Source organism: Elephantulus edwardii, unplaced genomic scaffold (assembly GCF_000299155.1).
Source record: "Elephantulus edwardii isolate Elephantulus edwardi_28Jun2011 unplaced genomic scaffold, EleEdw1.0 scaffold00159, whole genome shotgun sequence".
NCBI classification, from domain to species: Eukaryota; Metazoa; Chordata; class Mammalia; order Macroscelidea; family Macroscelididae; genus Elephantulus; species Elephantulus edwardii.
The window spans coordinates 904002-919506 of record NW_006399909.1 but is presented as its reverse complement, the minus strand read 5'-3'; positions in this window follow the sequence as shown (position 1 = coordinate 919506).

The window sequence follows — 15505 nt, the reverse complement described above, 5'->3', positions numbered from 1 at the left end:
GCCAACTGACGGGAAAAGATTCATATCTGTTACCATTTCAAGGAAAGGTGACCAATAAGTGCAGAAATTTTCAAACAAAATAATTAGTATCACATTCAAGTGAGATTCTGCTGAAAATTATAAAAAAATGACAAAAATAGCACATCAATATAGAACTGCTAGATATGCAGGCTGGATTTAGAAAAGACCAAGTTACTAGGGACATGTTAGCTGATGTTAGATGGATTTTGGCTGAAAGCAGGGAGTATCAGAGAAATGTCTTTCTGTATTTTTGACAATACGAAGGCTTTTGAATGTGTGGATCACAACAAACTATGACTGACTCTGAGAAGGAAGGACTCCTAGAACACTTGATATGTGCCTATCTGAAACCTATATTCGGATGAGGAGGCAATATTCAGAACAAAGCAAGGGAACACTGTATGGTTGAAAATCAGGAAGGGTGTATGCTAGAGATGTCCTATCTCCATAGGCTCTGCGAGGAGAATTGTACCATGAGAATTAGAGGAAGACTTATCAACAATCTATGTTATGCAGATGACACAACATTGATTGTTGAAATTGAGGAGTCCCTGAAGTGCTTGCTGCAGAAGGTCAAGGATTATAGCCTTCAATAAGGATTGAAGTTCAACATGAAGAAAAAGATTCTCACCATTGAACCAAGTGGTGGCATCATGATAGAAAGAAAAGAAATTGAGATTGTTAATAGCTTCAGTCTGCCTGGCTTGACAATCAACACTCTTGGTACCAGCAGCCAGGAAACCAAAAGATGAATTGTCTTGGGAAAGTCTGCTGTCAGGGACATCTCCAGAGTACTAAAGAGGAATGATGTTATTCTGGAGATTAAGGTGTGCCTACAGGCAATGATCTTTGTAATCACTTGCTATGCATCAGAAAGGTGAACAATAACTAGGCATGGTATAGGGGGGAATGATGCCTTTGAGCTGTAGTGCTGGAAGAGAGATATACCGTGGACTGCTAAAAGAATAAGTAGGTTCATCCTAGAGGAGGTGAAAACCACTTATTTCTTGGAGGAAAGTATTCTAAAGCTTTGTCTGACATACTTTGTACAAATTGCAAGGAGAGAGAAGTCCTTGGAAAGGGACATCATACTTGGGAGTGGAGGGACAGCACAAGAGAAGAAGACCCTCGATGAGATGGATTGATTTAGTGACTGGAGTAATGGTGTAGATGTGTCAGAGACAATAAAGTTAACGCATGATAGAGCAGGGTTCAGAGCTGATGTACGTAGGTTTCCTATTAATTACAAATGACAGCAAATAAGAACAACATTCTTGGTTATAATTGTCAGAAGAAAAACTATTACATGTCTTTCATTTTCACTTAAGCAAAAATTTATTATTCCTTAATAATCAGTCATTCACTCATTGCTTTTGATTTAGAACTGACTGATAGATGTTCTTACTGTCCATTTTTAGAGACTGTAAATTGGGAACGAGAGGATTGTCCATCTTTCTCCAGCAGAGTAACTAGTGGATTCTAACTCTTGCTTTTGGGTTGTAGCACAAATGGGTCCCCATACTTGCATAGTTGTTGCTCAATCAATTCTAGGTGCAAAGATAATGAGGAGAAATGTGGCATCAGGATTGGAGGTAGACTTATCAACAATCTGCCTTATGCAGATGACACAAACACACTTGCTGAAACTGAGAAGGACTTGAAGTGCTGCTGCAGAAGGTCAAGGACTGCAGCTTTCAATATGGATTGAAGCTCAACATCAAGAAAACAAAGATTCTCACCACTGGGCCAATTGGCAGCATTAGTATGGATGGCAAAGAGATTGACATTGTTAATAGCTTTAGTTTGCTTGGCTCTGGCGTCAACACTCTTGGCACCAGAAGCCAGGAAGTTAATGGGAATTTTGGCGCTGGGAAATTCTGCTGTCAGGGACCTCTCCACAGTACTGAAGAGCAAGGATGCCAGTCTAGTGACTAAGCTGTGCCTGATATGGGCTATGATCCTTGCAATCATTTGCTATGCATCAGAGAGTTGGACAATAACTAGGGATGATAGAAAGAGAATTGATGCCTTTGAGCTGTGGTGTTGGAGAAGAGTGTTGGATATACCATGGACTGCTAAGAGAATAAACAGGTTCATTCTGCAGAGGGTTAAACCAGGTTGATCCTTGGAGGCAAGGATTCTGAAGCTTTGTCTGACATACATTAGGCATGTTGCAAGGACGGTCCAGTCCGTGGAAAGGGACATCATGCTTGGAAAGGTGGAAGGACAGCGCAGGAGAGGAAGATTCTCGATAAAATGGATTGATTGACTGGGGTAGTGGGGATAGATGTGTCAGAGACAATAGTATTGGCACAGGACAGAGCAGGCTTAAGGAATGTTGTACATAGGGTTGCTATGAGTCACAAGTGACTCGATGGAACATAACAACAATAAGAACAATATCAACAACAACAGCATTATATAGAAATATACTTGAAGAGCAAACTGATTGTCTGAGATTTTGGTAAACGGGAATAACAAACAATTAATGTGTACTGACCCTTATATTGTTGGATGTACCACTGATTTTGAGCTGACTTACATCTTACTTTCAGGAGGGTTTTCTGAGGCAATAAACCCCAGGGAAATAGATTGTCCATCTTTCTCTCACAAAACAAATGGTGGATTCAAACCACATACCTTTGCAGTGACAGCATAATTTCTTACCACTAAGCCATGAAGGCTCCCTTATAGTGTCCTTTATCTAAATACTTAAATCGAAACTTGAAGTTCACTCTTAAACATGGTTGAGATTAAGATTAATATTTCTACCGGTAGCAATCTAATTTCAAACCACGATCTCCTCTGCAGCTGAGGTGAAAGGGGGTAAAAGCTGACAGTGATGCAGTGGCAGAGATGAAGATGAAAAATTACTTCACAGTTCGAAATTTTTTTTCATTTTTTGACTGAGAGGTTCCATTTTTTCTTTATCTCTACAGTAATGTACTGTCATCTTAATAAAAATCTGATATCCATATTGATGCATGTGAAGTAACTGCTCATTCAGTTATAAAAATCTATATAGAATTCAAAGTTATATAAATAAATAAAAGAATCTCAAGAATGCATATGTTTTTCCTCTTATTTTTCTCTAAATCAAACTTAACTTCTGCTTCTATTTTAATTCAACCATCTACCACTTTAAACAACCTTACAGAGGACCAGATGTCTCTTTGGATCTGAGACTTTCATAACATATATTTTGAAGAATATCTTTCAAAATAAGTGATTGAAAAAGTTAACCTTGTTAGAATAATTTATAACACATTTTCATATTCACAAATAGCAAATGCCAAAGTAGGATATATTATCTTTCTCAGAGCATTACAGCAAGTAAGTATTTATTATTTATTCAGTTATAGAAGAAATCACAAAATATTGCATAAACAAAACAAAATATGGAAAAAAACCCAGAGTCTGTAGAAAAGAAAAGAAATTGATGTAATTGGTTATGGATAATTATAAGTTTCTGCATAGTTGTCTTCATATTGAACATTTGAAAAAAGACATGGCAAATTGGTTGCTTATCAGCTTTGCTAACAGCTACAACTCAGTTATTTATCATATCATTTTACAAACATTTTCACACATCAAAAACGATCATTTGATTTGGACATCATCCAAGATATGAAGCAGTGTTTTGACTGAAAGGAATTTTTAAACAGTGAATTTTTGTTTGTTTGTTTTACAGTGAAATTATTTTTTATCTAAGGCGACCAAGTCATAAAATTGACAAAAATAAATATATCTTTAATAATAAAGCATGAGAAGAGTAAGTAGAAACTCTAAAATTCAATGTGTCAGTCAGTTTTCTGTAAGAGACTTGCAGAAGGCACATCTCTCTTGGATTTTGAAAACTAGTCAATGAGGAATCTTTATCATGGAAGCCTAGGTAGTTTCAGGTAAACAGTAACAATTTGGTGGGTGAATGATGGAGGAAAAGGAAATGACAAAGGTCCTGTGGAGACTTGAAAAAATAATTATGGCCATAGTCCAATGATGATTAATTTTATAAAACATAATGATGAAAGAAAAAGTGTGAAACACAATTTATACAAACATAAGCAAACAATTTTTTAAAACAAACAAACAATAAAAGAATACTGAAAGCCGACCACCAAGAATATAGTGTCTTTTAAACCACCCCCAGGCAAGCAGAACACAAAGGTTAAAATTTTCAATATGGCTTGTTGTTGTGTACCATTGAATAAGAAGCAGCCCATAACTGACCCTCCAGTGGGTTTTCAGAGGCAGTACATTCCAGGGGAGGAGATTACCCACCATTCTCTCATCGAGCAGCTGGCAAATTTGAATTATGTGATTGCAGCCCAGATTCTTACCGCTCGGCTACCAGAACTTTCTAGTTATACCTCATCTGTGTTACACCTCAAAATTAAGAAAACAAAATCCTCATTATTGAGCCAATAGCCAACATTATGACAGACTGAGAAAAGTATGAAAATGCCAACGATTTCATTTCGCTTTGATTCACATTCAACATTTAGGACAGCAGCAATTGAGAAATCAAAAGACATGTTGCTTTGAGGATATCTGATCTCAAGGACTTCTCCAAAGTTCTAAAAGAGGAAGTACATCAATTTTAAGACTAAGAAGAACCTGATCCAAGTCACGGTGTTTTTAATTGCTAATTATGCAGATGAAAGCTGACAATTAATAAAGTAGACTCAAGAATTGTTTTTAATTGTAATGTTGGCAAACAGCAGACTAACGAAAGAAGAATCAAATCTGCATTGAAAGAAATCCAATCAGAGTGATCCTTAGAGGCAAGTATGGTGAAAATTCATCTTACTTACCGTGGGCATATTTTCAGGAGGAACTATTTCTTGGAGACAGAAATATTACAGTGAAATTTAGAGCATCAGTGAAAGAGAGAAAGATCCTGAGTGAGATAGACCCAGTGACTACTACAATGGACTTGAGTATTATGGTGATTATGAAGATGGTACAGGACAAAGCACAATTCAGATGTGTTTTTCATAGGGTCACTGCAACTGAAAGTACCTAACATCAGCAACAAGCTTGCAGCAACCTGGGCGATGCATGAAAGTGATCTAATGAGAATTGTGGTTTAAGTGAAGAATAATATGAACTGCTAAAATAACAAAATTGTTAGAAAAAGTGAAGTCCGAAAATGCTTTAAAAGTGAGGTTGATGAGACATTGCCTCATATATTTCAAACATGTTGTGAGGAGAAGTTTACATGAGAAAAGTGTCATGATGGGTAATTTACTGTGTCAGGGAGAAAAAGACTCTCAGGAAGGTGAGTTAACATGGTGACTGAAACATGGGATTTAAGCATGGAAAATATTGTGAGGATGCACAGAATTGAGTTGTTGGTGGTGGTGCCGTCGAGTTTTAGACAACTCCTCGAGACCCTATGAACAAAAGGCCTGAGCACTGTTCATGCTTGTTTTAGTCGGGAAGCTCCAGCAAACACTGTCCACTATGGGTGACCACTATGACATTTGGCACATCAGTGTCACAGTCCTCAGCATAACAGCAACCACAAGTTACCTCTGTACAGCAATGCACATACCAGTGCTAAACCATTTAGAAGAACGTTTGACAGAAAAGAAAAACAATTTGAACCAGGGCTGAGGGCTGCAGATAAAAATCACCCACTTTGGGCTTCGTAGCATAACTTTCTGTAGAGTCTCATTATGTTGTAGATTGGGTTTTCCTGTATTAGAGTGTACTAAGAATCACAGCATCAGATCTTCAGGGACAATAACTGAAGTCCTAGTATTAAGCCATGTAAATTGTAAAAAGATCAGAAAGCTGATTTTCATAAACATGAGTTGAGGGGTGAGATTAATAGACTTTCATTTTCATGAATAGAAAATATTCTTAAGTAGAGTATATAGAGAGTCTGATCTGTGTTTCCTTATTCAAATCAAGAAAGTGAAGTTTAAGGACAGTGGAGAATGAGATTATGCACTTTGTCCATGTTTGAATGCTTTACGCCAAAGAACAAAACAGAGACACCTGTATAGATATCAGGAAAAGCAAAAGAAAATTAATAATCGATACCATCCTGTACTATATTTTTTTAAAAGTAAAAATACATTATTACACAATGATAGTTTCTTTTTCTATTTCATAAAAATTAAAAGTATATATAGTTAGGATAACCACGTAAGAACAAAATTTAAAAATTAAAGCAACAACAAATCTTCTTTCTTAAAACTCAGGAGATCACAGAGAATAAATAAATTTTGTTATCTTTTCATTACTACAGTGAGTGCAATGTGTTTTAAGAATCAAGAAAAATCAGTGATTAGTATTATAAGATTTAAATCTACAGAAGTAAATGGTTTTCAGTTGTATCAATAGACTAGCCATTGAGACATATAATGAGGATTTCCAGGTCCCAGTATTGGGTGTGTTCTCTTTAGTTTTCTTATCAAAGTATGACAAAAAGAACACCAAAAAATAAAACACTAAAAAACCAAAATGAGAAATTTGAATTAGATTATAATGAAACCATTCTTAAATTTTGAAATAGAAAATCCTTATATACATAAACTTTCTAGAGCTAATTGTATATCGTTTCATTACCTTATTAAGTGTATTTGTTTAAATCTCTGTATAGCTACTGTAATAGTCTTACTATGAAGGATAAAAGATGAATATTTGACTGGCACTATTAAGCTGGAAATATAAGAAAAAGTACTAAATGATTCCAGAAAGCTTGGAACTGTTCTCTTATTTTCATAATTAATTTCTTAAAAGTGACTTTGCTCTTAACATACTAATTACATTGGCACAAAGTTAAGAAAATAAAAAAAACACAACCCTAATTTGTATATTGTGTAATTTCCGTTATTAATAACTTCTTTTTTCACGTTTTGGGTGAAAGTTTATAAAGTATACTAGTTTTATAATTTGAATTATACACACGTATTTTTATAACATTAATAAACATTGCAATGTTTTTTCCACTTTCTACCCATCATTTTAACTCCCTATTAATCCTTCTATCCTGCTTCTCCTTCCTGATTTCTGAGCTTTATTCTTAGACAAATATTTCTTTTTTAAAACTTGTATAGCTAGATATTCTGAGGAGTGAATACTCCATTGTATTATTTATCACCTTATGTGTGTTTTATTTTTATTTTTATACTTATTATGTGCTATTGAGTTACAGGAAACTGAGAGTTGACTCTCTGTTTTCAAGACAGTGTATTACAAGAAAGAATATTTTCCATCTTTATCCTTCAGAGGAGGTGGTGGATTCAAACTGTGTGCCTCTGAGTTGCCAGTATGACTTCTATTTTTTTTTTAATTTTTTCTTCTTTTTACTTTTTGTGTTTACTGTCAAATCACATCTGACTGGTACAGGAGGAGATTGCCCCTCCTTCTTCAGTTGAGCATCTGGTGGATTTAAATATCCTAACTCTAGGACTGCAGTGCAGCTTCTTGCCAGTAGGTCATCAGAGCTCCCTCTCAGCGTGATTTCTTTCCACCAAGTCCACAGAGCTCACTTATGACCCTACAGCCCTATGTAGTGTTTGATTGAAAGAGGAATGAGAAGGGTGAGTTTTTTCAGATTCCAAAGAAGAGTAAGGCCATATTTTAGAGGTTCCACCCGTATCTTATTCAACAAGTAAGTTGGCCTGATCTTTTTAAGATGTTTTATTTTTTAGTTTGGGGTGAGGTTCTGTTTGTTTCCTATTTTTTTCTCATTCTCTTCAGAGTTTTTGACTGTGATCCTTTTCAGAGTGATCAGCAATGGAATCCAGACATCATCTAGTTCTTCTGATCTCAGGGTCATGAAATTTGAGGTTCACATGCTGCATTAGTGCACTGAGGTTATTGCTTCAGTACATCTTGTTCTTTTTCCCTTTTCTCAGTCTGAATAGAATCAGTTGGTGCACCTTAAGTGGATGCTGCAAGCTTTTAAGATCCAAAACATTATTTTTTTGTGAATTTTAAGTTATTTTCTCACAAATGCGCTTAGATAATCCATACTTGCAAAAAAAACTTGTGAGTTTTAAACTAAATTCTTATACTATCTATATCAAAAGAAAAAATTCTCATAAAAAGCACAGATAATTGCAAAGATAACTACTTAATATAGCACTACAATCTAAAATGGCAGGACTAAACTCTAACCCTTTTCTGTTCTTAAAACTGACTGGTAACGTCTATAAAACTCATTGGGAAGACATTAATCTGTGTAGTCTATTATTGAAGGCATTGAAGTGATAAGAAACTAAATCACACTCTTCATTTCTGTCATCTGTAAAATCTAGGGCAGCTTCAATTCAAAACCTGTCATTCAAAAAAAAAAAGAGGTAAACTTTCAACTTAGCCTTTCTACCCACATTTCTCGTGTTTCTGACATTGCAAATTTTCATATTTTATATTTTAAACTTTTCTTTATGTGACTATTTCTGAGTTTTTTTTCAAGAAAACAAAATGTCATTTAAAAATGGTCCTGGAATGTTCACTCTCCATGCTAGTTAAGTTAATAATGCTGTTGCTCCTAGGTGCTATAGAAACAACTAAGACTCATAGTGACTCTATACCAATAGATCTCCACCTATCTAGCACCGTCCTCATTATCTCCATCACGCTTAAACCCATGGTAGTAATCACAGTGTCAATCCATTTTGTTGAGGTTTCTGCTCATTTTCTCTGAAACTCCACTGTTGGAGAATGGTGTCTCTCTCTTTCCAACAACTGACTTCTCCTGAGAATATGCCCAAAGTAAGTGAAATAATCTTCAGGAGTATTTTGCTTGCATGTGATATTAACAATATTGTTTGATATTTTTCACACTATGGATCACTTTTCTTGGGGATGGGAACAAATATGAACCTCTTCCAATTCTTTAGCCAAACAGCTGTCCTCCAAATTTCTTGGCATAAACTGTTGAGCACAGCCAAAGCTGTACTTGTTATTTGAAACAAGTCACTTTGTAACCCATTGATTCCTGGGACCTTATTTTCTGTCAGTTCGTTCAGAGCAGCTTGCATTTTTCCCTTCATTACCATTGGCTCATGCTCGTATAGTTGTTATCATTGTTATTGTTTTTAGGTGCAGTCAAGTGGAGTATGACTCATTGGGATTCTATGAACAAACACAGTCGAACATTGTTCTATCCTGTGCCATCCTCACACTTTGCAACACACAAAAGCCCATTAAGCCAGTCACCGTGTCAATCCACCTGGTTGAGGGTATTCCTCTAATTTGCAGATCCTCCGCCCTTCCTTGTATGCGTACGGATATTATCCTGTCACTCACCACCTTGTATTTCAGGATGGATCTAGAAATGACTTTCTTAATAATGAAACCAGTACTATTCTTTCTCACCTTTTCATCCCTGGCATAGTAAGTCATATAATAGTCTGATTCAAAATGTGCCCCGCCAAGCCATCTCATTTCGCCAATAGTTAGTATGTCAATATTTATGTGTTCCATTTCTTTCTGAACAATGTTCAATTTTCCTACATTTATGCTTCTCACATTCGACTTTCCAATCACTAGTGTCTGCTTACAGCTGTTCCTTCTTCTCTGTATTTCTGTTTCTAAGATCTCAGTTTCAATTGCCATGTCTGCTAGTCCAAGCCATAGTCTAAGCGTGCTCTATTGTACATAGGGTTTTCAAATGCCTGTTTTTTGGAAGTGGATGGCCAATCCTTCTTCCTAGTCTGTCCCAATCTTTAATTATACATATAATAGTATCTGACAGACAAGCATTCCACAGAAAAGAGCAGATGCCTAAAACATTCAATACCCGCCTCCCATTGACCAGTCCATGATGTGATGGCCTAAGTCTCAAGCCATCAGGAATTCTGTGATTCTGATTCTGAACATATCGTGCTCCTTTGAGTCTCTTATGATGTAGCCACTATGACTTCAATTTAAAGTTGTTAAGTACAACTGTAAAGTACAACTTCCACACTAGGATTATTGCCTTCTCATGGGGTAATACTGCTTGTCTTCCATTTGAAGCCAGGTGCTGATGTAAATTTTCTTTTTCCGGAAATGTTTCGGGGTGCGTGCGTTGGCTAATGCGACCTGAGGTTACCTGGATTAAAATGTGGAGATTTATGTAGCGATCTGAAAATCTCTGCCTCTCTCTCCTCCCCGATTCCCAAAAAATTATTTCCGTCAATGCTTTGGGGTGCATGCACTGGCTAATAAAGCCTGAGTTTACCCTTCTTAGAATCATCTTCCTCTCCAAGAAAAATCCCCACCTAGAAACATGCCCATAGTATGTGAGGTGAAGTCTCATGCTGATATTATTCAATGTCAGTCACTTCTTTTTGGCACAATGACTACGTACTTTCCTTCTATCTTCTTTTGATGTTTTCTGGAATATTCAATATATAGCCCATAGCATCTTTAAATATTGTGACTTGAGGTTTAAATTTGTTTTTCAGTTCTTTGAGTTTGAAATTTGTTTTTCAGTTTTCTCCAATTAGTTCCACAATTAAAACCAGCAGTCATGAAATCAAACTATTAATTGTTTGGGGAAATCTGCTGTCAGCTACTTCTCCAGAGTGCTGAAGAACAGCAATATCAGTATACAAACTAAGATGAACCTGATCCAAGCCACAGTCTTTGAAATTAATTGTTTTGCATCAGTAATCTGGAAAATGACTCAGAATGATAAAAAAAGAATGAACATCTTTGAGCTGTGGTGTTGAAGAAGTGTATGGAACATACCATGGACTGCCAAGAGAACAAATACATCTGTTTTACGGAGGTTGACACCAAGTTTTATCTTTGAGGCAAGGATTCTGAAGCTCCATCTAACATACTTCGAGGCTATTACCAGGAAAGCCAGTCCTTGGAGAAGGGTGTCATGTTAGGAAGGGTGGAGGAGCAATGAAGAGAAGAAGACACTGAATGACATAGATTAATTCAGCAACTGAAATAATGGGAATAGATGTATTGGAGACAGTGAGATATAGGGTTACTGTGAGTAACAGTCTTCTTGACAACACATAACAACAACCACAGCAATGTAAAATATATACATATATATATCCTTTTATGTGATTGATTGCCTCTGAAAACCCACTGGAGGATAAAATATGGGTTGGTTCCAACATTATGGTACACAACAACAAAAGCACATATACAGAGATTTATATGTTATCCAAGAAGAATATAAAAGGTTATTACAAAGGCTCAAGAGGAAGAAAAGAACAAGATGGATTTCAGAAGAGTCTCTGAATATTTCACTAAAGTACCAAGAAGCCAAAGGAAAAGGGGAAAATTAAGGAGTTCAGAAACTGCACATATTACAAAGAGCAGCACAGGAAGACAAAGCAAAGTTGTAGTGAAATGTGAAAAGACCTAGAGTTAAAAAAAGCAAAAGGGACTGACTCATTCAGTATTTTTATGCTGAAAGAATAACAAACAAATTCAAGCCCCAAGTTTCAATATTTAGGACTGTTGTGTGGACAATTTTGAATAACCCAGGAAGCATCAAATGATGGAAGGAGTACATACAATCACTATACCTGAAAAAAATTAGATGTCACAGAAGAATTTCATGAAACACCATTGATCAAGAGACAATGGTGATGAAGAAGGAAGTTCAAGCTACTCTGAAGGAATTGGTAAAAAATAAGGACCCAAGAATTGATGACAGTTGATAAATTTCAACAAGAGATGCTGCCCAGGCCTTGCTCATCAGATTGTGCTAAGAAATCTGGAAGCCAACTACCAGGTCAACTTACTAGAAGATATTCATATTTATTCTTATTCAAATGTTGGAGAAGATGTGGCAAGAAAGGAACTCTTATACATTGTTAGTGTGGTTGTAAAAGGGTACAACCATTCTGGAAGGTAGTTTTATGCTTCCTTAAAAAGCTGAACAAAAAATTCCATGACCCAGTTATTCTATTCCTTGGAATATACCCTAATAAAATAAGAACTGAGACTCAAATGGAAACTTGTACATGAATATTAATAGTAGTGTTTTTCACTATTGCAAGAAAATGGAAACAACACGGATTGAGATATGATACATTCACACAATGGAATACTACGTAGCACACAGAGCAATGATTTTGTGTATTATTACCTAACTTGGGAGGGACTGGATAGCATTATGCTGAGTGAACTCACTCAGTCTCGCAAGGACACATATAAAATAATTATTGTAGAATGAATATAAGGATCCAAGGGGAGGGGAGCATGGAAGCAGAGGGATGAGGATGTGCTGAGGGAGGAGAGATTAATCATGGGGTTATATAACTTGATGGGTGGGAGAGGGAGAGAAATTGGAAGAATCTGTTCTGGAAAGCAATTTATTCAAATTTTGTGAATGAACTAGTATAATAATGCGACAGAGCATGAAAATTATAAAACAATATCATTAATATCACATGTAAACAAGATACTGCTGAAGATTACAAAAAACCTACTGAAACAGTGTATCAAGAAAGAAATGTCGGATGTGTAATCTGGTCTTAGAAGAGGCCATGACATTAGGGATATAATTGCCAACGTTAGATGGATCTTAGCTGAAAGCAAAGAGTACCAGAAGAATGTCTATCTATGTTCCATGGACTATGCAGAGGCATTTAACTATGTGGATCACAACAAATGGTTCCTAATCTTGAGAAAAATAGGAAACCCAGAACACATAATTGTGCTCATGCGAAACTTATGCTTGGACCAAGAAGCACCTGTCAAAACAGAGTAAGGAGGCATTACATGGTTCGAAATCAGGAAAAAGTATATACCAGGGATGCATCTTATTTCCATACCTATTCAAGCAGGGGAACAGATCATCTGGGAGGCTGTATGAGAAGAAATGTGGCATCAGGTTTGGAGGAAGACTCATCAACACCTTGTGTTATACAGATGGCACAACTTTGTTTACTGAAATTGAGGAGGCATTTGCTACAGAAGATCAAGGACTACCACCATCAATATGGATTGAAGTTCAACATCAAGGAAACAAGATTCTCATGACTGGGCCAATGGCAACACTGTGATAGATGGAGAAGTGACTGAGAGTTTTAACAGATTCGGATTGTTTGGTTCCACAATCAACATTCTTGGTACCAGAAGCCAGAAAATCAAAAGACTAGTTGCATTGTGGAAACCTACCATCAGAGACCACTCCACAGTACTGAGAACAACAATGTCAGTTTACAGAATAGTGTGGACTTGATCCAGTTCATGATCTTCGTAATTGCTTTGCTATGCATCAGAAAGCTGGACAATATCTAAGGATGACAGAAGAAGAATCAATGTCTTTGAATTGTGGTGCTGTGGAAAACATACCATGGATCTAAAAAAAAATAGGTCTACCTTGGAGAGCATGAAATCAAGTCTCCTTGGAAGATAGGATCTTGAAGCTCCATATCATATACTTTAAGCACATGGCCAGGAGGGACCAGTCCTGAAAAAGAAATCATTCTTGGAAAGGTGGAGAGACAACAGAGGAGAGGAAGATCCTGTGTGAGATAGAGTGATACAGTAAATGGGATAATGAGAGTAAGTGTGTTAGAATAAGTAAGACTGGCTCAGAGAAAGGCAGGCTTCAGAACTGTTGCACATAGGTTTTTTATAAGTCATAGGTGACTTGATGACACATAACAACAATAAACCAACTATCTAAAAATTCCATGCGTTTAAATTGTCCTCCTTATTTATATTCATTTCTAGTGCTTCTTAGAATGCAAAAAATGTGAAAGACAGTTAACTGACCAATTGGTTGGAAAAGATCTGCATTTTTCCCATTTCTCAAACAAGGTAATCCAACAGAATGTGGAAATTACTGAATAATATCATTAATATCCTGTGTAAATAAAATTTTGCTAAAGAGTATTAAAACAATGTTTGGGACAATATATTGAGAGACAACATTTAAAGATTCTGGCTGGATTTTGAAGAGGTCAAGGCAGAGATGAAATTACTATAAATGTCTTATGGAACTTAGCTGAAGGAAGCAAACACTAGCATGAGTTTCTACTTGTGTCACTTCTACGTGAATCACTTCTATGCACATTGCTTCTATGCCACATTTCCAGTCAATTAACTAACCACTTGCCTTAAAAAGTTCTTAGTATGTCCTGGACTGGTCTTTTTCCTGAAGAACTAAACCATAGCACCAACCACTGCCTGATGGTCTTCCCCCAAATCTGACTGGAGGCCCTGTGGCCCTGCCACCTAGCTCCCCGAACCTGCTGCCTGAAGGACTTTACCCTGCTTTCTGGATGCTCCATCCACCATTTAGAAGCCCAGAAAGCCTAGCACAAACCCTCTGCCTGTAAGTCCCAGAACTGCTGCTTGAGTGCTCCACCCACTGTCTGGAAGCACAAATATCTGAATAATAAATGAAATGGGCAATGTCACAACAGAAACAACTAAAATAAAAAGGTTAACAATGGAATAATATGAAAAATTATACTCAAAGAAATATGAAAACCTAGAGGAAATGGACAAATACTTAGAAACTCACAATCTACCTAAACTGACACAGACTATAATTGGACACCTGAACACCACCATTACAAAAGAAGAAATTTAAGAGATAATAAAACAACTTCCAATCGTAAAAAGCCCTGGACATGATGGTTTTACAAGTGAATTTAATCAAACATACAGAGAAGAACTGTCACCAATTCTACATAAACTATAACAGAAAATTAAAAACAACAATAACAACAAACAAACAAACAAAAAATCAACAACGATGGAATGGTCCCAGACTCATTCTTTGAATCAAATTATTCATGATTTCAAAACAAAATCAGGTAAAGATACTACCACAAAAAAACAAACAAACAAACAAAAAACCCCAAAACACCAAAAAGCAACCAAAAAAGATAGGCCAATATCTCTCATGAACATAGGTGTAAAAATCCTGAACAAAATTCTGACCAATAGAATACATTAAAAACATTAAAAAAATTAATAATCCCAACTGGTATTCATAACAGGTATGCAAGGATGGTTCAATACAAGAAAAACAATCAGTGTAATTCATCACATTAACAAAGCAAAGAATAAGAACCACATTATCCTATCAATTGATGCAGAAAAGGCCTTAGACAAAATCCAACACCCTTTCCTGATTATAACACTCCACAAAATAGGAATAAAGGGGAATTTCCTCAACATAGTACATGTGTATATGCAAACCCAAAACCCCACATTTTTCTCAATGAAGAGAGATTAAAGATATTCCATTTGAGAAGGGGAAGTAGCCAAGGAGGCCACTATCACCTATCTTATTCAATATTTTATTTGAAGTCTTAGTGATAGACATAAAACAAGAGAAGATAATAAGAGGTATTCAAATTGGCAAATAGGTGGTAAAATTATCTCTCTCTGCAGATGATATGGTAGAATATTTAGAAAACCCTAAAGACACAGAGAAGAAAACTGCTGGACTTAGTAGACCAATTCAGCAATGTGATCGGAAACAAAATCAACATAACAAAAATCAATTGAATTTCTTTACTGTGAAAAAGAGAACAGGATC